At 37.1% G+C, this 26,726-nt stretch overlaps 1 protein-coding gene across 12 annotated transcripts in view; it reads right to left on the bottom strand.

Annotated features, from left to right (window-relative positions):
* The window catches only part of huwe1 (HECT, UBA and WWE domain containing E3 ubiquitin protein ligase 1), a 133,643-nt gene that overhangs the window by 104,070 nt on the left and 2,847 nt on the right, over nt 1-26,726 (bottom strand). For all 12 annotated transcript variants that reach the window (XM_062971198.1, XM_062971201.1, XM_062971196.1 and 9 more), the window contains exon 2: nt 25,184-25,323. The gene's annotated coding sequence lies outside the window, so the exon portion shown is untranslated. The remainder of the gene's footprint in view (nt 1-25,183; nt 25,324-26,726) is intronic.

Below are 26,726 nucleotides of genomic sequence, written 5' to 3'. Positions count from 1 at the left end.
CAACATAAACGGGCCAGCAGAATGTTGGATAAGCGAATATGTTGGATAATAAGGAGGCATTAAGGAAAAGCCTATTAAAAATCAAATTAGGCTATGATTTTACAAATGAAGCACCAAAACATCATGTTATACAACAAATTGGACAGAAAAAGTAGCTCAATACGCAGTAATGCTATGTAGTAATTACTGTATTTATGAATTTAGCACCAAAATATCACGATATATTGAAAACATTGACTACAAAAATGCATTGGATAATACAGAACATTGGATAAGCGAGTGTTGGATAAGTGAGACTCTACTGTATATAGTGTTTTTTTAAGAAATATAATAAAAAAGAATAAGAAGAAGATAACAAAGGAGCATGGAGTGGGAGTACAGAGAAAATAAACTCCATTTAGACTTCTACATCGATACAAGCTGACCATCTTTCCCAAAACACATTATCTAGACTTTGGCATCTCTAAAATACATATTCATGAGAAGCATAAGATCTTCTGATTATTAAAAAATAGTTGGATAATGTTTTACCTTTCCAGCTTTGGAATGAAATCTTTTGGTCACAATAAGAGTTCGTGGGTGGGATCCATATTCACGGTTAAATTCCATGTCTCAAGAATAAATTTAAAATAATGTATCTGTACACAAATCCCAAAAGACCTCCAGTACAAAACTGATATGTTGCAGTGCATCTGAACAAGCACATATTATATGACACAGTATTAAAATGGCAACATTTTGCTGAAGTAGATAACTTCTTTATAAACTAAACAAAGCTTTAAATTGAACAAAGTTAGATACTGAAGCAAGTCCAGTTATCCATTACTTCATTCATCTTTCTTTCTATATATATAATAAAAGTGAAAATATGTTTTTATGTTTGTATCTACATATGTATGTATGTTTGCATGCATTTTCCAAGATGGCTCCCACATCCAGAGAGCCCAGTGGATCTAGACCAGTGGTTCTCAACTTGTGGGTCCCCAGATGCTTTGGCCTTCAACTCCCAGAAATCCTAACAGCTGGTAAACTGGCTGGGATTCCTGGGAATTGTAGGCCAAAACTCCTGGGGATCCACAGGTTGGGAACCACTGATCTAGACTTGGTAAATATACCCAACATGACCAACTTTAAATACTGGCAGCATTTGGGGACCCAGGATGTTGTGAGTTGTAGTTTACCCACATCTAGAGAGCACTGTGAATCCCACCGATAATAGGTCTGGACCAAACTTGACACACATACCCGTCACAATCAACTTTAACGACTGGTGCAGTTTGGAGGCAATGACAAATGATTATGGGAGTTGTAGTTTGCCCACATCGTTATGCATTTTCAAATGGGACTATTCATAAAATCTAAAACCAAGCTGTGACTATTTCTAATATTTATTATTACAAAAACCTAACAAGGACATCACCAGATACCTGAGCTAGAACAGGATATTCTAACACTACATGCTGTTCCATTAAGAAGTGGTAAGGTAAAGAGCCATGTGAAGGATTAAGGTCACTTTTGCCCCCATGCTATCTGGCCTACAAAAAAACATGAGCCTGCCCAGCAGATCAAAGACAGAACAGGAGTTGGCATGAAAGAGCCTTCATTGACACACTGACTATGGCATACACCTTCCAAATCTGATTACAGAAACGGATTATCTCCCAGGGTGTATCAATGAAGACGTAGGCAGTAAGTGTGTTGAAGGTAAAAAGTAAACTAAAGATTGCTCAGTATCAACTGCTGATACAAATGCCCTCTGTGTGGAAACAATAAATAATACAAGTTGAGTATCTCTTATTTGAAATACTAGTGCCTTGGATTCCATATACATACTTGTATTTGCATATACAGTAGAGTTTCATTTATCCAACACTCGCTTATCCAACGTTCTGGATTATCCAATGCATTTTTGTAGTCAATGTTTTCAAAACATCGTGATATTTTGGTGCTAAATTCGTAAATACAGTAATTACTACATAGCATTACTGCATATTGAACTACTTTTTCTGCCAAATTTGTTGTCTAACATGATGTTTTGGTGCTTCATTTGTAAAATCATAACCTAATTTGATGTTTAATAGGCTTTTCCTTAATCCCTCCTTATTATCCAACATATTTGCTTATCCAACATTCTGCCGGCCCATTTATGTCGGATAAGTGAGACTCTACTGTACATACATAATAAGAGATCCAATTCTAAGCTCAACATTATGTTTCATATAAATCTTATACGCATAGCCTGAAAATAATTGTATTTCATATTTTAGTAATTCTATAGATTAAACAAAGTTTGTGTACACTGAACTATCAAAAGGCAAAGGTGTCACTATCTCAGCCACTCATCTGGACAATTTTTAATTTGAATTTTGAAATTCTGGATAAGAAATGTTCAACCTTAATATAAAGGGACTTGTGTATCCAGAATTTAGTATTATAAAAGAAAGGAAACAAGAATTGTGCCATTCCCACATGTTGTATTTCATCCCCATTCCAGGAAAGTATTGTAAAAAAAAAACTGACATCCCACCCATGTTGTTTTCTCTCGCCAAGAAATAGTGAGAGAGAACAAATTCATTGGGATATATCATTTTCTAAAGTCCACCCAAAAAAAGCCCAAAGCTCAGCATCTTGTGAAGTTAACATTAATTTCCCATAGTAATGATGAAAGTGGTAAAGCTGGCTTCTATGTCTTTACCATAATCCTGCTACTCTCAAATACCAGCACTCTTCAGAGTTGTAACTAGAGGCTCGCTTTCCCATCTTATATTTCAGAAAAGGCTGTATTTGTACGTACACGTACACACACACACACACACAAACCACAACAGTATGCAATTTAAATTACTGTAAATTGCTGCATAATATCTAGCCCTCATGAAAATTTTACATGTTCATGCTATCCCATGAGTCACATAAGCACAGTATTCTAGTACCATCAAGTGGTGAAATGACACACTGCAATTCTTTTGAAGGGGAAATGTGTCATTAAATTTGTCTTCCCATTTGGGATTAAAATACAGGAAAAGTGAAATACCTGATACTGCCATACACAAGTGATTCTTTAAACTCATATTTCAACTTGGTATCTATTTTTTCTCAGCCCCAATTAGAACTATGTGAGCTTTCAGTATAGCCAAGGTGATAATTATTTTAGCTATCACATAATCATAGCCCACCCTGATTAATGGATTCACAAAATAACGACCCTCCAGAAATACCTGATACTGCCATACACAAGTGATTCTTTAAACTCATATTTCAACTTGGTATCTATTTTTTCTCAGCCCCAATTAGAACTATGTGAGCTTTCAGTATAGCCAAGGTGATAATTATTTTAGCTATCACATAATCATAGCCCACCCTGATTAATGGATTCACAAAATAACAGTTGACCCTCCAGATTCACAGGGGTTAGAAGTGCAGAACCCTGCAAGAATAAAAAAATGCAACTACTATTTGGCCCACTATTTTTTTAACTGAGAACACTTCTCTAGGTATTTTTAGGTCCCAAAGCATAATGACGTGGTCACCTCTGTGCTGGAAGACCTACAAGTGCATAGAGAGAACTTTTTTCAGTCACATGTAGGCCAGCAGCAGCGGCAGTAATAAATTCAGCAATCTACAAATAATCAAATTAATAAATGCTTAATCAGCAAATCTGGAGGGGCAACTGTTTATGCATATATTGTTTATACTGCTTAACGGGAAACATTCAATTTGCTAATAATGTTGTTAAGCCTTATCAGGATAGTTACTATGTGAAGGATTTTGGAAAATGAAATTACTTTGCCTCTAAGGTCAACTGATGAAAGACCATTCATTTGGAAACTAATTCTAGAAAATGGTTTTCTAGAAGGAAGGGCTGAAAACACTAAGAATGTTTATCCAGATTTACAAAAAAGAAACCCGAAGTCCCAAATGCCCATCACTATTACAGAGAAATTGGAAAAATTAGTAATTACCCCTCCCTGATGACTTCGACATTTTTTGCACCTTGGCCCAGATCTTTGGATTCAACTCATGATTTTAACATTTTAAGTTGTATGTTGACCTTTTATGACTGTTTTTATCAATGTTGATGTTTTATTGTTGATTTGCTCTGTTGTTGTTGTTCTGATTTTATACTGTTGTGTCCGGGCATGGCCCCATGTAAGCTGCCCCCGAGTCCCTTCGGGGAGATGGGGCGGAGTATAAGAATAAAGTTATTATAATAATAAAATCATATAACTAGAGTGCATAAAAGATCCCTCCAGTGAGCTAGATGGATAATATGGGATGCTATCTCCTGCAATTAAAAATTACATCTTAAAACCTGTGGTGCTTCTGACTCAACACAAAACTTACTATTTTACTGAAAAAGACACATATTTCTCTACAGTCATTCTCTACACAGAAAAGCAAGCTTTTACTCAGTGGCTGGATTCACATATCAGTTGAAGTTGAAAATCAACTGGTGTCTTGTACATGAATCAGGCATGCTGCTCCACTGTCTGACTGATTTGGTCTCTAGGTTGTTAAGGAAATATCCACATTAGGAAATAAATGACTTGTCTTTCTTCCACAAAGCCAAAGAAGTAATCAATTTTTGCGATAAGATTACTTATTTGGAGAACAGATAAGTTAGTAAACTGGTTCCAGTCATCTTTGGACATCACATGAAACAAACTGTGGAAGGAACATTTATAAATTATAGATTTAATATATATCATATTTAGTTTAAATAAAAATGAGAAATTAAGATATTCTGCTCAAAATATGGCACATCAGGTCTATATATTACTAACATTTTCCAAACAAAAATAAAAGACTAAAATCAAGATGTATGGTTCAGTTTTGCCTACAAGCAAAATAATGGCTTGGCTATAGCAGCACCATGGCTAAATACATCAATTCCAAGGAAGATGGCACATCAGAGATGGCTCCCTGCCTACTAAATGTTCAGTGCACAACCACGCCTTCACTGTTCTATACAGCTTTGTTCTTTAAATACAAGGCTGGCTTTCTGAGATGTTTTACGTTTTTTACAAATTGTTTTCTGCACAGCCAGTGTTAATAAACCCCAGTATTATTTCAATTGATTCTATCTGACTCAACCTATGGCAACATCATGAATTTCCTTAGACAAGGGATATCCAGAAATTATTTTGCCAGTTTGTTCATCTGAAATGTAGCCTACAGCATATGTTATTTGCTGGAGATCTCCCATCCAAGACTTAACCAGGACTGACTCTTCTTAGCATTCAAGATCAGACTGGATCTCATATCTATAGGACAGGACTTCTTAAACCTCCTCACTCAAGATTCCTTTTAGCTCAAGAAATTTTATGTGACCCCAGATATATAGGTATATAATATAGGTATAAGAATTAAACATTTACTTATAATAAATCATCATTTGCAAGATTTGCTAAACAGACTGATATCATTTTTATGAAATATGGCTGAAACATCTTCTGCATAGTCCACTGCAAAAACTGCAAAACAGATATATGTAAATGTCTAAAACAGGCACTGGGTGACAATCAAAAAACATATATTACCAATTTTCAGGGACCCAACCATTGAGCTAAGGGGGTCTTATTTGGATTCAGGACCCAAAGTTCAAGCAGCTCTAGTGGACGACAGTACTATAAATTCTGTGCTTGGTTACTCTAATACTAAAGAGTGTACAGACAGAAAATATGTAAAATATATAAACCAGGATGATATCACTGACTTAAGAAGTTGCTACACCCAATGGGCTTTTTTTCCTTGCCACTTACCCTACAAATTCCCAAGATCCATCATCTTACATATACACTCAGCTGCAGAATCCAGCAAACCAGAAGGATGAAAAACCTTTTTCTAGCCACATGCCAACTCAAGTCTTGTGAAAAATCAGCTAATAATTTAGATGCCATAGCATTTAATCTGAGTACATTTGTGTACAATTCATAACTTGCGTGCTTAGCTAGCCTTGCAGTGCCCTATTCTAATTTAGTTGATGTTCTCAGTTTAATTCAGGTGTGTCAAAATTTAAGACCAGATCTCCCAGGACAAATGCCTGACTTCCAATAGGCTGCCAGCACATTCCATCTCTTGCTCACAAAGAATGGACTACAAATCCTAAAATACAACACAGTTAAGAGTGATTCTGTTGTATGAAGCCATTTGACCAGAATATGAAAACTGTTTCTCTGAACAATGGGTTTGCAAAAAAAGCACCCATGGAAATCTAGTGTGGAATGGACCAAGCCACTGGAAAGAAATTTGGAACTGGTTGCTTGAAGAATTCCCTTATCTTACCGATAACGAAAATTGTTGGGAGATGGATTCTGCACTCTACTGCATATAAGTGGTTCTTAGAAGGTGTATTTATCTAACTGAATTAAGTGAATGAGTTAGCTATATTTACTATATCACAGTGAATGGCTGTGCATCTATGCCCTCAGAGCCAGTATTTACATTCTTAAAAGAAGACTAGCTATAGCCTGCTCTCAACTGAAGGGAGATTTTCAATCCTATAAAAACTGCACCCGAATGCAAGAGGAGATGCAAAGATACCCAGTTCTAGTTGCCTTGGGTTTTCCTTTATCACAGCAAAAGAATAATAGAAGGTTAATCAATAAGGCTGCAGACCTGAGAGATACAGAGTCTTAGTAAAGGGACTACAGGAAGGAAACATGGGAAGGGAGGAAAGTAGGAAAGAAACTGTAATGACGAATAACTGCATGTTAATTTCAAGTCAGCAACCAATCCTTTGGCAACTGGCCTGCAATATATGCATTAAGTGGTGAAAAGGTATACTTCTTCCATGCAGTTACTAGTAACGTTCCTCTGCAAGAATAACTAACTCCTGGGAATTTTAGTTTCAGTAAAATTAATTTGTTATGTAAGGAAAAACCTGTTAAGGGAAGTGATCTTGTTCAAGAGTGGTCAGGTTTTCTCCATTTATGGAAGAGAGTTCACTTTTATTAGAGAAACAATATTTATTAAAACATGAATGCCACCCTGTAATGGGAACAGTCAGGTCATTTTTTAAATTCATGAAACAGAAGCGCTGAAACACACAATAAGAATTGCAGAACTAAAAATTGGCATGCCATTAAGAGCCCATCCCATGGATTATTGCGGTGTATGGCAGTGGCCAGCTTGTCTGTCTAAATCAGGCCTGCACAACCTGTAGCCCTCCAGGTGTTTATGACTCCAACTCCCAGAAGCCCTAGTCAGCTTGTCCAATGGTAAGGAATACTGGGAGCTGTAGTCCAAAACACTTGAGACGGCCACAGGTTGTGCAGACCTGATCTAGATGGAGCCAGAGGTAGAATACTAGCTTCAGCCAATAAAGGAACTTCACGACAATATTTGAACACCAAGAGAGTATAAAATGGATTTAGGAGCTGAAGGTACTTCCAACTGTTTAGGTTACTACAACCCCATCCAGAACAGTCTACAAGATAGGATGGACCAATCCAATTGCAACACTTGAATTTCAAAATACCAAACCTGTCCTAGCCCATTATGAACTTCTGATATTAGTCCACCATAACAACTGTCCCACTCAAATCAGATGTTAATTAGAACTGGGCCCTATTTAGTAGACCAATGACAACTAACCCAAAAGCTTAGATAATAAAAAATTAAAGGAAACAGAGACTAAACCTCACAAGACTGTGCAACAGGGGTGAGTAGAAGTCTCCTAAAAATAATGGGAACAACCATTCAAATATGAACAGAACTCTGGTCCATGTCCCCAATTTCTAATCCAGAAACACTTCCAAGCAATAATACCAAAGACTGTCAGGAGATCACAGCTTATCTATCAGCACAAACAAGGTAACTGTTATGACAAAAACCAAGAAAAAATAGATTTGAAAAATGTCCAGATAACCATTCAAGAAACCCTGAAACTGAGCAGCCACTGCTACCAACTCCAAACATTTTTTACAATACAGCAGTATCAGTCAGTATAGTCGACAGCTTAGTCCTATGCTCTTAAGGAAACCTCTTTCAACACTTTCTTTTTTTAAAAAAATCTTTTATTTTCAAAACGGCATTTATTACTTCCTGTATCCAGCTAACCAACTGTTATTAGGCATGACAGGCCTGGGCTGAGCAAACAAACAGAAGCCTACACCATTCCCAACACTGTATATCAAGTAAAATTCATCCGATGACTGGACCAGTTTGGGGCCTGAACTCTTGAAACTGCCGAATTTGAATGAAAGCAAATTCTTACAGTACTCATTTCACAGCATGCCTCTGCTGCAACACTGTATTGTGCCCCAAAATAAAAAGGCTCTCAAATCATTGTTCTATCACAAAGTCTTCTGAGGACAATATAGGAAAGTATCTTAATCCATATAAATGTATCCACTCTAGTCTCATCCTGCTTATATAAATGTATCAAAAAGAGTATCAACCTGTTTATAATTTGGCACAAAGGCCTTTAAAGTCAACATAAAACAGAACTACAACCAGTCTACCATATTAATTGAATAATAGTGGAATTCATGTAATAGTCACACTCTCATTTTTGGTGTCCCAATAATGGTATATTTGTATTCCTCGCATAACAGTAGCACCCCCACTGGCGAGCATGGTCTACGGGGTTTCTTTTGTCTGCCACCAGATGAAGGGGCCCAATACGCGGAATGTTGGCAAGATGCCTGTAGGGTCTCCCTTAGATGCCAGTTGGGGAAGGCCCCACAGTGCTCCAAATTTTCACTGTTCACCCTTTTTTCTTTTCTTTTTTTTTTGGGGGGGGGGGGGGGAGTGTGACCACTATATAGTATGAAATAAGGTATTACACACCAGAACAGCACATTTTTTTACGCTCAATTCTTTTCGCTAAAGAGGGCTTTAAAGAGGGCTCTTTCGCTAAAGAGGGCTTTAGTATGACATTTATAGTGCCTTAGTATTTATTTTCGGTACCTTCTAACACTTAGAAATGAATGTGGTCATCACTAATAGTCAACATGGAATTATTAAAAACAAGTCAAGACAGATTTATCTGGTCTCTTTTTTTGACAGTTACAAGCTGGCTAGATTCAGGAGATGTCATGGATGTAACGTATCTGGATTTCAGTAAGGCCTTTGACAAGGTCCCCCATGATCTTCTAGCAAAAAAATTAGTCAAATGTGGGCTAGGCAAAACTACGGTTAGGTGGATCTTTAATTGGTTAAGCAAACAAACCCAAAGAGTGGTCACTAATGCTTCTTCTTCATCCTGGAAAAAAGTGAGTGGAGTGCCACAGGATTCCATCCTGGGCCCGGTTGTGTTCAACATCTTTATTAATGACTTAGATGAAAGGTTAAAAGGCATAACCATCAAGTTTTAAGACGATACAAAATTGGATAGACAATACTTCAGAAGAAAGGAGCAAAATTTAAAACGATCTTAACAGATTAGAGATGGGCCAAAACTAACAAAATGAAGTTAAACAGGGACAAATGCAAGACACACAAATGCACTTAGGCAGACAAAATGAAATACACAGATACAGAATGGGGGACATCTGGCTCGACAGCAGTACATGTAAAAAAGATCTTGGGAGTCCTCATGGACAACAAGTTAAACAGAAACCAACAATGTCACATGGCAGCTTAAAAAGGCGAATGGGATTTTGAGCTGCATAAATAGGAGTCTAGTGTCTAGATCCAGGGAAGTCATGCTACCCCTCTATTCTGCTTTGGTCAGACCACACCTGGAATCACACTGTGTTCAATTCAGAGAACCACAATTTAAGGGAGATGTTGACAAGCTGGAAAGTGCCCGAGGACTAAAATGCTCAAGGGCCTAGAGAACAAGGAGCGACTTAAAGAGCTGGACATGCTTAGCCTGCAGAAGAGAAGGCTGGGAGGAAACATGATGGCCATGTATAAATATGTGAGGAGAAGTCATAGGGAGGAAGGAGAAAGCTTGTTTTCTGCTGCTCTGGAGACTAGGGTGCGGAACAATGGCTTCAAAGGCAATTCCACCTGAACATTACAAAGAACTTCCTCACTGTGAGAGCTGTTCGGCAGTGGAACTCTCTGCCCCGGAGTATGGTGGAGGCTCCTTCTTTGGAGGCTTTTAGGAGAGACTGGATGGCCATCTGTCAGGGGGTGTGATGTCTCATGGGCCTTGTAGTCCCGTTCCTAGCACTATTGTGGCAGACGAAGAGGAAAACATGGGATTTTCACCGGTTCAGCCAGAATCGGAGCCTCTGCACCTGGAGGATGTTTGCCCTCAAGAAGTCAGCCAAACAAGCCTTGGGCAGAATTCTCCCCCGTTTTCTCGAAAGGACAATTATAATAGAGATAGAGGAGCGAGGGAGGCGAATCGCTGGAGCCTCAGAATCGCAGCCAAACCATTAGCTGATTAGGTCTGCTTCCCTTGGGAAATTCTAAGGAGTCATGCATCTGGACAGAGTTGGGTTTCACTTCTAGTTCTCCAGGGAAAGTGTTCTTCTGGCGGGAAACGAGACCCTATTTAGGTGTTTTGCCGCGAAGGAAACCTTGCGGAGTCACCTCGTCAGCTTGAGGAGTGAGATCGTGTGTGGACTTCGTGATCCCCAGTTCCTTGTTTCCCGGACCAAGTTCCAAGCCTGCCTTGTTCCCCGTTTGACCACGGACCTCGCCACGGACCTTATTCTTGCTTCTTGTTCACCTCGTATCAAGTCTTGTCTAGCCAAGTATCAAGTTTGTTTTCCAGCCTTGTTGTCAAGCTTCAATGGACTAAAAGACCTTGTCATCTCCCCACACTATTGCTTGGCAAAGTGTGTGTTTCGGTTATTGGATTATAACTTTGGACTCTAATATCACATATTGGACCTTGTTTTCCTGGACTATATTTGACCTTTCCTGGAAGGTCTACTTCTGAACTATATTCTTCACTTGTTTTTATTGACTTTATATATTCCTATAATAAAGATATTAGATAGAATCCGGCCTCTGCGCATGGTTATTGGTGTTCTGTAGCCTGTGTCTTGACAGGGGGTGCTTTGAATGTGATTTTCCTGCTTCTTGGCAGGGGGTTGGACTGGATGGCCCATGAGGTATCTTGCAATTGTACGATTCTATGATTCATCCATGACTTTCCTCAGATTTTGGGTCAAAAAACATAATGGCATTTTCTAAAAAGTATAAGTAAGGATAAGTTTTAACTGACTACCAAACCTGCTGAATATATGCAAATGTAACACAATCTAATTCAATTGTTTTGCTATATCTTTGCCTTTTATAGAATTAAGTTGGGGGGGAGAGCAAAAGAATAGAAAAGAAAATACATCCTGCCCTACCCACAGAACACGCACCAAGTTTTTTCAATGCAATTTCTTCCAGGACCTGTATCAAATTTAACTCTGAGAAAACAACAGAAATATGTTTAGAACACAGAAAACAGCTGTATCTTTGAACAGATAGGCACCTCAACAATGGTGATGAACTCGATATTTACTTGAATGAAATGCTGTTCAGACACAGGTGAGTATACACAGTTCTGATATTCAGGAGGTGAGAAAGGGAAGAATATTCTGATCCAACTATTACCAGTATTTGCACTGTTAGACCGTCAACACCTTCAGAACAATGGCTGCAAAATAAGAAAACTATACTGAGTACAGCAGGAGCCTGGCCAGCTTCTGACAACAATAATAACAACTTTATTTTTGTACCCCGCCTCCATTTCCCCAAAGGGATTCGGGGCGGCTTACATGGGGCAAGGCCCAACAACACAGTTAAAATGTTATTACATGAAAATGCAATTCACAATGTAAACAGAATTAAACAACAACATTATAACAATAATAAAAAGCATCAACCAGCAACCAAATACAGTTTCTCTTATCTTTGTGTGTGTGTGGACTAATTGCAGCAATAAAGGATTGGCTGATAAATAAAGTGCATGATTATATGGTAGCAGGTAAGGGCAATGATAAAGTGCAAGGATAGATTTTTGGTCCCATTTGGGGCTAACTATCTGAAGGGTTGTCTATTCAAAGGCACAACAGAACATCCACATCTTTAATTCTTTTTCAGAAAATGGACAGGGAGGGTGCTAGCCTAATGTCCCTGGGGAGGGAGTTCCAGAGTCGGGGGGCCACGACCGAGAATTAATAAGAATTAATTCTGTATGTTTGAGCCTGTTACTAAGGAGAAGATCCTGAAGAAATGTCTTGGTTCACTTGATACACATAAATATTGCCTTCACTTTTATATCGTGTTGTACTGTAAGACCAACTAGATTAGAACTTTCATTTCTCACACCATAACCTCACAATGCAAGTACAATGAGGCCGAATGTGCAACAATTTCACACTAAAAGATTAAAAGTACAGCAAATATTACAGTTTTGGGCTCTGAAACTGTATGAACTGAATGTAGCCTTAATAAGCAGGATACCCAAACAAGGACTCTTCACAACCCATCCATCTTGGAAGGCATCCATTCAGAAAATCTACTACACTTTGTGATAAACCCCAACAAGGTATAAGTGATCAAGCAATGAAAACTTAATGTGGTCTTCAAATCACCTATTAACTTATAGCAGGGGTCCCCAAACTAAGGCCCGGGGGCCGGATGCGGCCCTCCGAGGTCATTTACCTGGCCCCCGCCCTCAGTTTTATAATATAATATATTGTATATACATATAATATTGATAATAATATTATAATGCAATACAATATAACACTAATAATACCACCATATAATAATATTAATTATATATTCTATATTACTTATAATATTACTTATAATATTACAATACAGTGGTATAGTTCAATATAGTAATATATAATGCTAATATTGTGCTATGCTAATAATATAATATAATGTATGTACATATAATTTGTAAGCCACTCTGAGTCCCCTTTGGGGTGAGAAGGGTGTGATACAAATGTAGTAAATAAATGCAGTAAATAAATAAATAATAAATAAATACATTTTAGACTTAGGCTCACCCAAAGTCTGAAATGACTTGAAGGCACACAACAACAACAACAACAACAACAACAACCTTAATTAACAAGCAGGACCACACTTCCCATTGAAATCCTGATAAATGTATGTTGGTTAAAATGTTTTTATTTTTAAATATTGTATTGTTCTTTCATTGTTGTTGTTGTTGTTGTTGTTTTTGCACTACAAATAAGACATGTGCAGTGTGCATCGGAATTTGTTTGTATTTTTTTTTCAAATGATAATCCGGCCCCTCAACAGTCTGAAGGATTGTGGACTGGCCCTCGGCTTAAAAAGTTTGAGGACCCCTGACTTATAGTGACCCCATGCACGTCATAATATTTACTGAGAATGCATCTAGGACATATTAACAACAAAAAGGAGTTGGGAGTTTGATTGTTGGATGGACATCTGTTGGGGTGCTTTGAATGCCATTTTCCAGCTGGTTGGATGGACATCTGTTGGGGTGCTTTGAATGCGATTTTCCAGCTGCTTGACAGGGGGTTGGACTGGATGACCCATGAGGTCTCTTACAATTCTATGATTTTATGATTAATTTAAAAATTAAAACATATGGGATAAATTAAATATAAATTATGGTACTGCTAAAATACATATGGATACAGATAACTGGTGGATATTTATGTTGGAAATGTATAATATAAAAGAGATTATAATGCAATATATTTTGAAAATGCTAGAATAGAAAAAAGGTATTGCTATAAAAAGAGATAGTAAAGGGCTATTTGATAAGTTATGTTTTATTATGTTAAAAGAGACACTATCTTTTTGCAGAAAATGAGAATACATTAACTGTTGGCTTTGATAATTAATGTTTGTTTAAACAGAAGAAGTATATTAATTGGTTAAGCTTGAGAAGATTTTATATATGCAGATAAATAACCAATATTGGAATTTTAAAAATTTCTAATAAAAATAATTTTTAAAAAATTGGTGGTCTAAAGCATCACCAAAATCCTGTTATTCCTAAATATAATCTGGTCCCATGAGGCAAGCCCTGTCCTGGTCTGATGAATTTTTTTTTTAACAGAGTGTTAGTTCAGAGAGAAAAAGAAGCTCCCACAATATTCCATCTAATTCAAAGCTAGCAAGGTACAAAAACACAGATACCCCCTATTGGTCTGTCAGAGCTTCAACTGCCACAGCAAATACAGACACAAGCTTTGATAGAATTCTTTTCAGAATCAATCAAGGCAACAGAGGAATGTTGACTTGGATCTATTTACAACAGAATTAGCAGTGCCACTGTAAACTAATAAAAGCCAATTCTCAGTCTTTAGATAATTTTAAAGGAAATCACAAACTACAATCCAAGACACCAAAGAAATTGGGATTGTTGATTGTCTATATTTTCTGGAAAGGGTAAGATACCATTAGATGATCTTCTCAGTGGTTGCTCCTATATTCTGCAGCTTCCAACATAGAAATCTTCACTCCTTTCCGGTCATCTGTCCAGCAACTCAAGACATTTTTATTAAGGCAGGTCTTTCATAACTGACCAGTTGTTGGGGTGTTCGAAGCCAGCCCGGGTCAGGGTAAGCTCCTGACCATAAATAGTCCAGCTTGCTGTTGACCTATGCAGCTGAAAGACAGTTGCATCTATCAAGTAGGAATTTAGGTACCACTTATGCGGGGAGGCTAATTTAACTAATTTACAACACCATAAAATCTCCAGCAGTATGCGGAAGAGGAGGAAGTTCCAGCAAGGACTGTGTCGCAGTGGATGATAAAGCAGCAGCTCCCCCTGTGGCCGGAATCGAGCATATCCTCACAAAGCCAAAAGTTGGAGTGTTAAATTGCCTCTGTGTCTCTGTCTATATGTGGTTGTCTATATATGTCATTTGTCCAATAGCATTTAATGCCATTATATGTGTATTGTGATCCGCCCTGAGTCCCCTTTGCAGTGAGAAGGGCGGAATATAAATACTGTAAATAAATAAATAATATAACATAATAATGCCAATAATACAAGTCACATCATCCGCTGATCTCCGGGAATTACAGTTGAACACTCAAACCATTACACCACAGTACATTCATCTTGAGACTATATCAATTGAAACACTGGAATGTATACATTCATGAATTACTGCTTAATACTTCTCCAGTCTTTCTTTTGTTTATACCCACCTGAGGAACCATTCAGACACACAGCACCCCCTTGCTTAATCTTGGGACTTCTGTAATGCAATCTCAATAAAAATAATTTTTCATCCTTCATGATTGAAAGCTTTGGGCAAAAGAGCACAATTTAAATGAACAGAAGTGAAGAGCCAAAGCTACACAGATAAAGATGATCAGAAACTCCAGTCTAACCTCAGCGCACACAGTGAAAATCTCAAAAGTGTGTCTTGCCAGACTTCCTCTCAAGCTCCTGTGAGGCCTATAACACACCTGCTTAGTCATTGCAACAATTTAATTTAGAGTTTAAATTTCATTTCTGGATCACAGCACATTAAACTCCCCTATAAATAACTGCCTGATAAGCACCAAAGCCAGAGCTGCAAGACAGACAGTGCCCCAAAGTGATGGAGCTTCCAGCACCCTACTTTGCATCTTGTCTCTTGTGACTACAGAAGCAACAGCAGCAATAGTAGTTTCTATAGTGATCAGCTAGCACCATCAGAAAAGAGGATAAATTTATTCATCCCGTACTACGACTACCTACAGGGTGAGATTAAGCACCAAGAAGCCTCTTCATAGACTAACACATACTTTTCAAATACAATAAATTGTTTAAAGCAAAAAGAGTAAGTAACATATAAAACAGAATTCCACACTGAGCATTTTGGTGTTTTATTCAGATTTCTAAGAGTACACCTCCCGCAGCTGGATTGAAGCATGGGCGTGATCCATTTCAAGGATAGACTATGCTTCATGTTGCTTTAACACAATTTATAATACATTACTTCAAGTTAATAAACAATACTGATTCAGATTATCCAACTACTCATAAACTTTGAATGATACATTAGGTCATCTCTGCCCCCTTCTACACTGTCATATAAAATCCAGATTATCTGCTTTGAATTGGAGTATATGGCAGTGTAGACTCATATAATCCAGTTCAAATAAGATAATGTGGATGATTTGATCATCTGGATTATATAACAGTGCAGATGAGGGGCTGCTTACTCCAACTTCAAGAAATAATCAGGATTACAAGATCCAGTTGCTTACATGGAAAATGTATTGTTATGTTCAAAAATGTTCTGTATTTGGTGATCCTGTTCCACACCTGATCACCCAAGGAAACCCTGAATAGAAATTTGGTAGCTTGAAGAACATCCTGGAACATATTCTTAACATAACTTAAATCATTCTGGGCACTAGCATCACTGTGCACCCTAGAATGCATGCAACAAAAACCTGTGCTTGCCGTGAAGAGGGAGAGGAATACTAAAACTATGGTATCCTTATTTCAGAAAACTTGGTTGGTATTAGTATTTTGACTTTTGAGTTCCCATGGACACTGAGATTTTCTAGAAAAAAAGGACTTGTAGAATGTTGACTTGAAATACACAATTTGCCTCTTTCAAGTGTGATCTAGCTCCCTCTACTTGAAGTTGGACAGCAGCAGGAACTGCTTTAAAGTTGCTTCTGTGTGTGAATGTGTTTTCAATTCACCTGTTGACTAAGTGGCAACCTCCCTGTACTTCATAGGATTTTCCTTGGCAAGGAATATTCAGAGGTGGTTTTGACACTTCATTTATCTGGAATATAGCCTACAGTACTTGATATTATTAGTTATTTATGTGCAAAATTGGAACTCATAGCAACTGATACTGGGCTACATGATCCATTACTCTGGCTCAATATATAGAACAGGTACCTAATGAATGTCTATACTCCAGTACATCTTAATATACTCCCTTCATAGTCCTGCCATCGCATTTCCCACATCAAAAAAGATCTGGCACTCTAACCATGTCATGGTGTGTGTTCTTAATCTTCTATGCATTTTAAAGGACAGATAAGAACATCAGGCACTGAACATATACTGAAAAACTCTTAACAGTTCTCATGACAGAAAGCAAAACAGAGTTATGGCAGAAGTATTTACCCAAGGCTATAAATTCAATCTATGGCAGAGCCAAGATAAAAGATGTACAGCAAGCTTTGAACAAAATTGTCATTTCAGTATATGTCCCATCACAGCAAAAGGATAGCTTACAACAGAGGTCCCCAAACTTTTTAAACAGGGGGCCAGTTCACGGTCCCTCAGACTGTTGGAGGGCCGAACTATAGCTTTTTAAAAAACTATGAACAAATTCCAATGCACACTGCACATACCTTATTTTGAAGTAAACAAACAAAATGGGAACAAATACAGCCTTAATGTTAATAATAATCATAATCATAATAAAAATAATAAAGAGGGTTGGAAGAGACCCCTTGGGCCATTTAGTTCAACCCCCTTCTACCTTTGTGCACCAAAAGCACAAGCAAAGGACCCCCGACAGATGGCCACCCAGTCTCAATGTTGTTAATAATAATAATAATAATAATAATAATAATAATAATAATAATAATAATAATAATAATAATCACACAGTCCTAAATGCTTGGAAAGTGTTCGACTTGTGATTTTGTGACATGAAATCCAGCATATATATCTCGTTTGCTGTGTTATACTGTGTACTTCTGTCAATAATAATAACAATAATAATAATAATAATAATAATAATAATAATAATAATAATAATAATAATAAAGGGTTTGAAGAGACCCCTTGGGCCAGCTAGTCCAACCCTCTTCTGCATTTGTGCACCAAAAGGACTAGCAAAACACCCCTTAATAATTAATAAAAAATAATTAAAAGACCATTATAAACAAGCAAAGCTTTGGAAAGCGCACACCAGGCTGCACGCGGCTTCCTCAGTGGAGAAGGAGGGAGCCACCACTGCAGGGGCCAGATCAATAGCTTCAATGGGCTGCATGTGGCCCACGGGCCTTAGTTTGAGGACCCCTGGCTTACAATATCCATTAATGCAGTTCCTCATGTAAACTTAATCATGTAACTTCGAGACAGTGGTTCTAAAGGCTGCTATAATTTACCATAAATATCTATGAACAACTAGACAAAGATGCTATAAGTAAGACACTGCAACTGAAACAACCATCTCCCCTATCAACATGCACAAGTTAGCCATACATTTTTAGGAATTTCGAAACACAAAATACTTCAAAATTCAAAACTCTCTATATGGATGGCAGCGAGTTACACCTTTTTTCCCCTAATGGCTCAATGAATAAAAATTTTGTTTCATGTACAAACTGATTAAACATATTGTATAAAATTAACAGGCTATGTATATAAGGTGCATATGAAACAAATGAATACTGTGTTTAGACTTTAGTCTCATTTCCAAGGTATTTTGTTATGTACATACATAAAATCTGAAAGAATCTGAAATCAAGAACACTTCTGTTCCCAAGCATTTCAGATAATGCCTTTGAAGACGGCCCAGAAATTACAACTAGTACAGCATTCGGCAGCCAGGCTTCTAACCGGAGCGAATTACAGGGAGCGTTTAATGTCTCTGTTTAAGGAGCTTCACTGGCTGCCATTTACTTTCCAGGCCCAATTCAAGGTGCAGGTTATCACCTACAAAGCCCTAAACGGTTTGGGACCCACCTACCTTAGAGACCGCATCTCCCTCTATGAACCCACACGTTCTCTTCGCTCGTCGGGGGAGGCCCTTCTCTCGCTCCCACCACCCTCACAGTCACGGTTGGTGGGGACGAGAGAGAGGGCCTTCTCCGTCGTGACCCCCCGACTTTGGAACTCTCTACCTAGAGAGATCAGGCAGGCCCCTACCCTCCTCTCCTTCTGGAAGAGCTTAAAAACCTGGCTGTTCCAAAAGGCCTTCGATGTTTAGTTGTTGCTGGATTGATCTATCTGTCCATTCCATAATAGTCCCATTGTTGTTGTCTTGCCATTTTATACCGCACTTTATTGTCCAACTGTGAAATTTCCTTTCCCATTTTGTAACACTCTGCATTTCGCCTGGGATCTACGAATTAGTCTTCTGTTTTTAACACTGTATCCTGCTTGTTGATTTTAATGATTGTTTTTATTGATGTTGGTGTTTTTTACTGGGATAATTGTTTTATTGCTTGTTACTGTTATTTGTTTGTTTTATTGGGCCAGGCCCCATGTAAGCCGCCCCGAGTCCCTTCGGGGAGATGGGGCGGGGTATAAAAATAAAGTTATTATTATATTATTATTATAATGGATGTTCCACCAGTACTTTCAAATGGTAGAATGATACTGAGGCCATTCTTAGGGTATAGAAAAATCAGTAATCTGTGTATGCCATTTCTATCCAGAGTAATAGAAAAATTCCAGATTTTGTTCTTGGTCTTCCTAATTTAATTGGATTAAAATAACCTGAACTGGGAAAACAATGTAAACAGCTCCTGTACATATCAAGAGCTAACTGAAAGTATTGTAGAATCATCAAACTGTGTATAGATTTTGAAAATAAAAGGAGCAAAATCTGGACTTTTCTGAAATAAGTCTGGATATGGACTGTGTGGGTATTTTCCAAGTATTTTGTTTCAAAATATTAGAACAACAAATAGATGGTTACAATACAAGCACAAAATTAAAACAGTAGCATGAGATACCAATTTAGGTGGCCTGGAAAAATATGAAATTTCTGAAGGATGCAAGATATTAATTTGGGCACAAGGGTAGTCTCCATAGAAAAGGATTCTGTAAGTATGACATTATGACTGAGAAGGCTTTCTCCCCCAATTACCCTGTACTTCATCTCAGATATTAGGATCATCCAGTGGAAGATAACACTATTTTGATGTCTGGATGAGGTTCTTCTATTACCCAGGTACCAAGCCATGCAGGTCTTTAAATGGTAAGCACCTTTTGAAATTCTACACAAAAGCAGATTAAGAGTCTTTAAGCAGCAGTGAAATAGGTTCATATTAACTGCACCAGTAAGTAAGCCAAAAGATGGATTTTGATTTAACTGCAATTTGAGCAGTGTTCAAAAACAGCTCATATACAAAACACTGCTGCACTCCAACCAGAAGGGTACAACAGCATGGATGTTGCCAGGTTATTCCGGTGTTGAAATCACATATGGTCTGATAATAAATTAGAACTGCATAGCACATTAAAACCCATAACATGCAAAGACAGAAGAAGTGAAAACTTTCCTCAGTTTCCTGCAGATCTCCAACAAAGTATTTCAACAAGCTACAGCCAATGTACTATGTGTCCAAGTATTTAATGGATACACAGTAGATACCAAGAGCTAATTAGGAAAGAATATAAACAGTATATCATCCAACATTTCAACAAGTATATACAATAGTCTCTCACTTATCCAACGTTCTGGATTATCCAACGCATTTTTGTAATCAATGTTTTCAAAACATTGTGATATTTTGGTGCTAAATTCGTAAATACAGTAATTACTACATAGCATTACTGCGTATTGAACTACTTTTTCTGTCAAATTTGTTGTATAACATGTTTTGGCGTTTCATTTGTAAAATCATAACCTAATTTGATGTTTAATAGGCTTTTCTTTAATCCCTCCTTATTATCCAACATATTCACTTATCCAACATTCTGCCGGCCCATTTATGTTGGATAAGTGAGACTCTACTGTACTTGAAATAAAGAAATAAACTTCTTAACTAGGTTCTGTAAAGTTTTCCCAGAAGGTTACTCTACACATCTATCTGTGAAGTGCTATCTGATAAAATCCTGTATGAGTGTGAAAACCTTTACGTCAACTGTCAACATATAGTGACCCCATGAATTTCTTAGGTTACCATATGTTGACAATTGACTTGAAGGTGCTCAAGTTGGTTTTGCCAGTTTCCTCCTCTGAAATATCACCTATAGCACCTGGTATTTCATTGGCAGTCTCTCATTTAAGTACTAACCAGGACTCAACATAGCTTCCATGATCAGATGGCCTAAAGAACCTTCAGGGTGAAATACTGTTCTCCAGAAAATAATTATTTGGAATGCCTGGATTACACGTTTTTTATAAGGAGCTTAAAATCTCCCCATTCTATGCTAATGACATCAAGAAGCTAAAAGAGCTTTTGCCTGAAGTAAATAGTACAACTTGACATTAAACATCCAGATTCCAATCTCCTCATTCCAAGTTTGACAGTATTACCCATCAGATTCTGGTTCAGATAAGGGTGTATCATAATTATTATGATTCTATTCAAAACATGCCATTATACAAATTTCTCCACTTTCTGCTTTTCAGACAAGCCAAGGGGGGAATCTGTTGGTTCAGAGGTGGAAAAAGCAAACTTTATGCCACACTTTATGTCTCAACATTTTGTAACATCCTCCAATTGCCCTGTATTCTCACAAATCTCAGAAAACATGCATCTTAAAGTATTTAAGCTGTCTTCAGTCTGTACCAGTCAGCATAGTGATACCAGTAAATAAAAGAAGTGATAAGGAAATTATTTCAAAACAATGGGAATCAATGGTCTTATTATAAAAGAAACACCCAAAAAAGGAAAGAACTAATCTCTCCACTCTGAACATTTGTTTCTGGGTTTGCGAGTCAGTTCAACAGCCAGATGTGTTAAGCTGGTCAACAAGTATATCAGGTTTTAGCAAGTCAGCTATTATGACACATCAAATTAAGAGCCTCAGAGGGTAGGACTGGCTTTGACAGCGATACTGTAACTACCCAGACAAGCAGCCATTTATATAGTTTGTAAGTACATGGGATAAAAGTATCCACCCAATACATAAAGAACACAAAGTTAATGTACTCTATTAGAGTGATACAAAGGCCATGTTTATGCCTGTACAGAGTTTCAGGCATGAAATGCTATATGCCCCCTTTGAATCATTCCTATCATAAAATGCTGAATACCAAACAACCAAGGGAAGGTTAATATACTTGAGGTATGCCATCATATATTTTCTACCCAAATAAGCATGTCATTTATCAATATTATTGATATTATATATTGTACTATTGTACTATATTGTACTATTCTGCTATACTGTAATGTTAGTCATATTACATGTAATATATAATATATAATTAATATTATTATACTGTATTATTAGTAGTATTATATTGTATTACATTATAATATTATCATCAATATTATTGATATAATATATTGTACTATTGTACTACCGTGTTTCCCCGAAAATAAGACAGTGTCTTATATTAATTTTTGCTCCCAAAGATGCTCTAGGTCTTATTTTCAGGGGATGTATTATTTTTCCATGAAGAAGAATTCACATTTATTGTTGAACAAAAAAATGAACATGTATTATATACTATACAGTAGTTGTCATCACAAACCAGCATAACCAGACAAACTGGGAATCCCATCAAGAGTTTCTTGTTACTACCATTATTTTCATGTACAACACTCTATGATATGTACATTTACCGATCATGCATACTCTGGTGTTCCGTTCGGCGGACATGCTTTCAAACAAAAACTTTGCTAGGTCTTACTTTCGGGGGAGGCCTTATATTTAGCAATTCAGCAAAACCTCTACTAGGTCTTATTTTCTGGGGATGTCTTATTTTAGGGGAAACAGGGTATATTGTACTATTCCGCTATACTGTAATATTATTAGTCATATTACATGTAATATATAATATGTAATTAATATTATTATACTGTATTATTAGTAGTATTATATTGTATTACATTATATTATTTTTATCAATATTATGTACAACTAGCTGTGCCCGGCCACGTGCTGCTGTGGTGTAATCGGCCAGCTCGGAGCCTGCGTTTGTCTTTGTTCTATGTTAAGGCATTGAATGTTTGCCCTATATATATATATAATGTGATCCGCCCTGAGTCCCCTTTGGGGTGAGAAGGGCGGAATATAAATACTGTAAATAAATAAATAAATTTAGAGGATCAGGTGATATACCTTATTGTCTGTGTAACAAACTCCTAGTCATTGCAGCTGTACTGTAGAATTGAACTGTGGGGAAAAGTTTCTTTCAATAGGCATTCCTTTGCTCATCTGTGAAAATTTTGTTTTACAAGTGAACAAAAAATCTGATTTTATATAATTACCAATTTCATAAAAGCTATTGGTGAAAAGGCTGGGGCTAAACAAAACCCTATAGTCTAACTTGCAGGGCTACAACATTTATTTATGAATCTGAATAAGAAATGTTTCACAACACATAATCAGTCCAGAGGCCCTGAGACAGCACTGACTGCAAATACAGAAACACATCATATATTTTAATAAACTCAAAATCAACCTTGAACATGTTCCATTAAGTATATACAGGTCTGCTACCTAAAGATCTCCAGTGTCTTGTGAAAGCCTTCAGGTCACATATCCAGCCTGACCAGACATGGATTAAGAACAGCAGGAAGGTTGCCCTTAACCATCACAAAAAACTCACTGATGGTTCAACAGTGGAATACACTGCATGGGAGTGTGGTGGCATCTCCTTCTCTGGAAGCTTTTAAACAGAAGCTAAATGACCATCTGCTGGAAGTGCTTTGATGGTGTTCCTGAATGGCAGAAGGTATTGGACTGGATGGCCCTTGTAATCCAATTCTATGATTCTATAGTGGTGGAAGAAGGCCTGTGGGATTCGCCAAAGAAACTGTCTGCTCTCATGCTTGCCACAATACAAAAGTTCACCCAACAGTTAATTTTACAGATATAGCAGCAAACTATTTAATGTGATGAAGTCCCATATTTATTGGATAATATTTCTAAGAAATCCATACTCCAACCCCTTTCTCAGAACTAAATAAAGTTTTTTAACCATGAACTTCAACTCCAGCATTCCAAGACCACTTATTTTGACTCCAAAAGTAAAAAGTGAGAAAAATCAAATGATCTAGAAATTACAACTGCAATATCCAGATGAACAATGGTCATGTTCTTACTGCTCATCCTCTAAGTTGATATCCAATGACTGTAGTGCCTTATCCTATATCATGACATCACTCAGTGGCGCTAACCTGCACTTATTTAAACAGATTTCATTGCACATGCTAGGATGTAAGATGTTATAAATGGAGGATATGAGCTGGTCAGACAGCTAAATGTTCTGTAACCAATAGGGAATGTCTGTAAGCAACACTAAGAAATGTGCCCCTTTACTAGAACTTTTTATTAAAGTAGTGGAACAGCAAAGATGATATGAAGTCTCTGATTTGGATCTTATTATGAATTTATAAGGAGGATTTAGGAATTATGAACTCTAGTTTTAACAATATGGGGATAATATCTGCCTACCTTTTAAAGATGTTATAAGAATTCCATCAATATGTGCTCTGAACATTCAAAAAGTACCATAAAAATACTTATCTGTGTCCACTGTGTCTCAAGAAAATATATTTTACTACAACACATAAAATTCTGTGAAATAAAATATGAAAATAAATGTATCTCTGTACAGCATCACTGAGAAATACTTCATAAAAATATGAACTGACTGTGCTGGTAACCATGACAGATCCTAAAATCTCAAAGCAATAAATTTTCAGGAACAGGGACAAAACATGAGAAATAAGATGTTGTGGGCTTTTGGCTCTCCTTTGTTCACAATAATACTGGATGATAGGCCTTGATCCAAGCCAGGAAGGCAATTATGTTCTTAACCTATTAACACTTTAACTCTCATCTGGCCTCCAGTCAAATATCGTGAGGTCAACACACTGACATAATATAGAAAACTTCTGGGAATGTTTGTTTGAAAAGATGAGGAGCGGAAGCAAGTTGTTATTAAGCTACAATGCCCATGATTTTCTACATAGCTCCATGATGAGAACAAAATCATTTTAAAAACACAACACTCTTTTCAAGCACATAAGCTGCTATAAGTGGCTTTCTAGCATACAAAGAGTAGAGAATTCATTACCAACTACTAGCACAAAATGTTGAACTTTGTTCTCAAGTTTTTCATTCAGGAAAAGGGAATTTCTGTTGCAAATTTTGAAATATAAAGCACATGCCTCTTGAATGTTTTAGATAAATTGCCCCTATAGTCTGAGGTCAGTCTTAAACAGCCAAACTGTTTTCACAGAGGACAAGTCTCTACACTATAGATTTTGGAGACATAAGCTTATCAATGCACAGTAGCAGCTTTGATGTAACAAGTACAGATACTGTTTATGGCAGAAGCAAGAAGCCTGTGTTCACAGGATGCATTCCAGGACAAGAAAATTTCATGGACTCACGGCTTTTTAAACAGAATTTAACATGAAAAGGTTTACTACTAACCTGGAATCACAGCCAATCCATACTTGGCCTGGTCTGCTATCCAAGTCACTTTTCAGGCACCTTTGCAGCACCCTAGCCAGCCAAGGTAACACCTAGTTTCTCAGTCACTCTAATCCACTTATGTCAGACTATTTTAGGGCCTGCAACAAAAACATACAGGTTAGTGCTGCGCTTTACAGGGCTCAAAAAAATTATTATTTTTTTTGAAAGGCTGATTTTGGTCTTCACTAATAAAGCATCTCCTGGTTAGAATATTTCTTTGACCTTAGAAAAATATGTCCAATTTAATAATAATAGCTTATCTTTATCGTATTCACTCAACAGCACAATGATTTTGTTTACACAATCAGATAAAAAATAAAGTGGTCAAGATTCTTCTGGACAAATAACAGCATGTTGCTAACTAAGCATATTGCTTTGTTATTTCTTGCATCTAGAAAGCTCTTTTTGTAAATTAAAGACTTCAGAAATTGCAAAAAAAAGTTTTAATGATTCATATTTTATTTATACAGTGATGTGTTGACATTTCTGAAAAAATTAAGATGAGCTTTTGTACTGTATTGCTACATATCCCAAAATGGCTTGCTTCTTTTTTATTAAAAGATCAGCATTTGCATCCTGAGAAAGCATGTTTTGGTCATAAAAATTATGTTTTCAATAACCGCATTGCCTTTAAATTAACAATAGCTTTCCAGTCTTGTTTATTACTATATTTTACTAGATACAAGGTATTATTATAATTATAGTTGGCATAAACAAACTTTGCTTCTCCACAATCCTTTGTATTACTGAGGACACTCCATCTGGGCAACCCTACAATGAACATGGCTCCATGAATTAACTATACCTGCATAATATCATTAAAAGCTGACATAATATAAGGCTCAACAAAACACCCCTTCCACATTATAGTCAGTTTTGTTAGTCCACTTCAATTTGGAACAAGTCACTCTTCCTACTCTGTGGAGAAAAGTCTCTTCACTCACTTTCAATACCTGACAAAACCAAACGGGGTGATTCTACTAGGATACAAATGTCAAACATAGGCTCGTGGGCTCGAATCTAGCCTGCTACATCATCTTAGATGGCTTTCAATGCTAGGGCAAGATTTATACAGTTTATACTTTGGAGGCAACAATAACGCTAATGCGGCCCTCCGTGAAAATGAGTTTGACACCCCTGTACTAAACCACTGCTAAAGAGGTAGGATAGCTTATATAACTGCAATACTATACAACATGTTTAATTTGCTGTTCTTGAATACAGATTCAAGTTTCCCCTGTTTACAAGGAAACTTTGGTCCTATCCTAATCATTTTTCCCATTAGGGACACTGAATGCTTCAACTTGTTATGCCTTTAAAGCAGAGTTTTCTAACCATTTCATGTTGGTGACATACTTTTTAAACATACATAACTTTGATCACACGACACACCTCCAAATTGCAGCTGGCACACTAACGTGTCGCAACACATAGTTTAGAAAGCTCTGCTTTAAAGTAACATCCACTGGTTTCCTCTGAAGCAAAAATGAGTGTAGTGATA

Source organism: Anolis carolinensis, chromosome 2 (genome assembly GCF_035594765.1).
Source record: "Anolis carolinensis isolate JA03-04 chromosome 2, rAnoCar3.1.pri, whole genome shotgun sequence".
Taxonomy (NCBI): domain Eukaryota; kingdom Metazoa; phylum Chordata; class Lepidosauria; order Squamata; family Dactyloidae; genus Anolis; species Anolis carolinensis.
The sequence above is the reverse complement of the archived record's forward strand: the minus strand, read 5'-3'. Positions and strand labels throughout refer to the sequence as shown.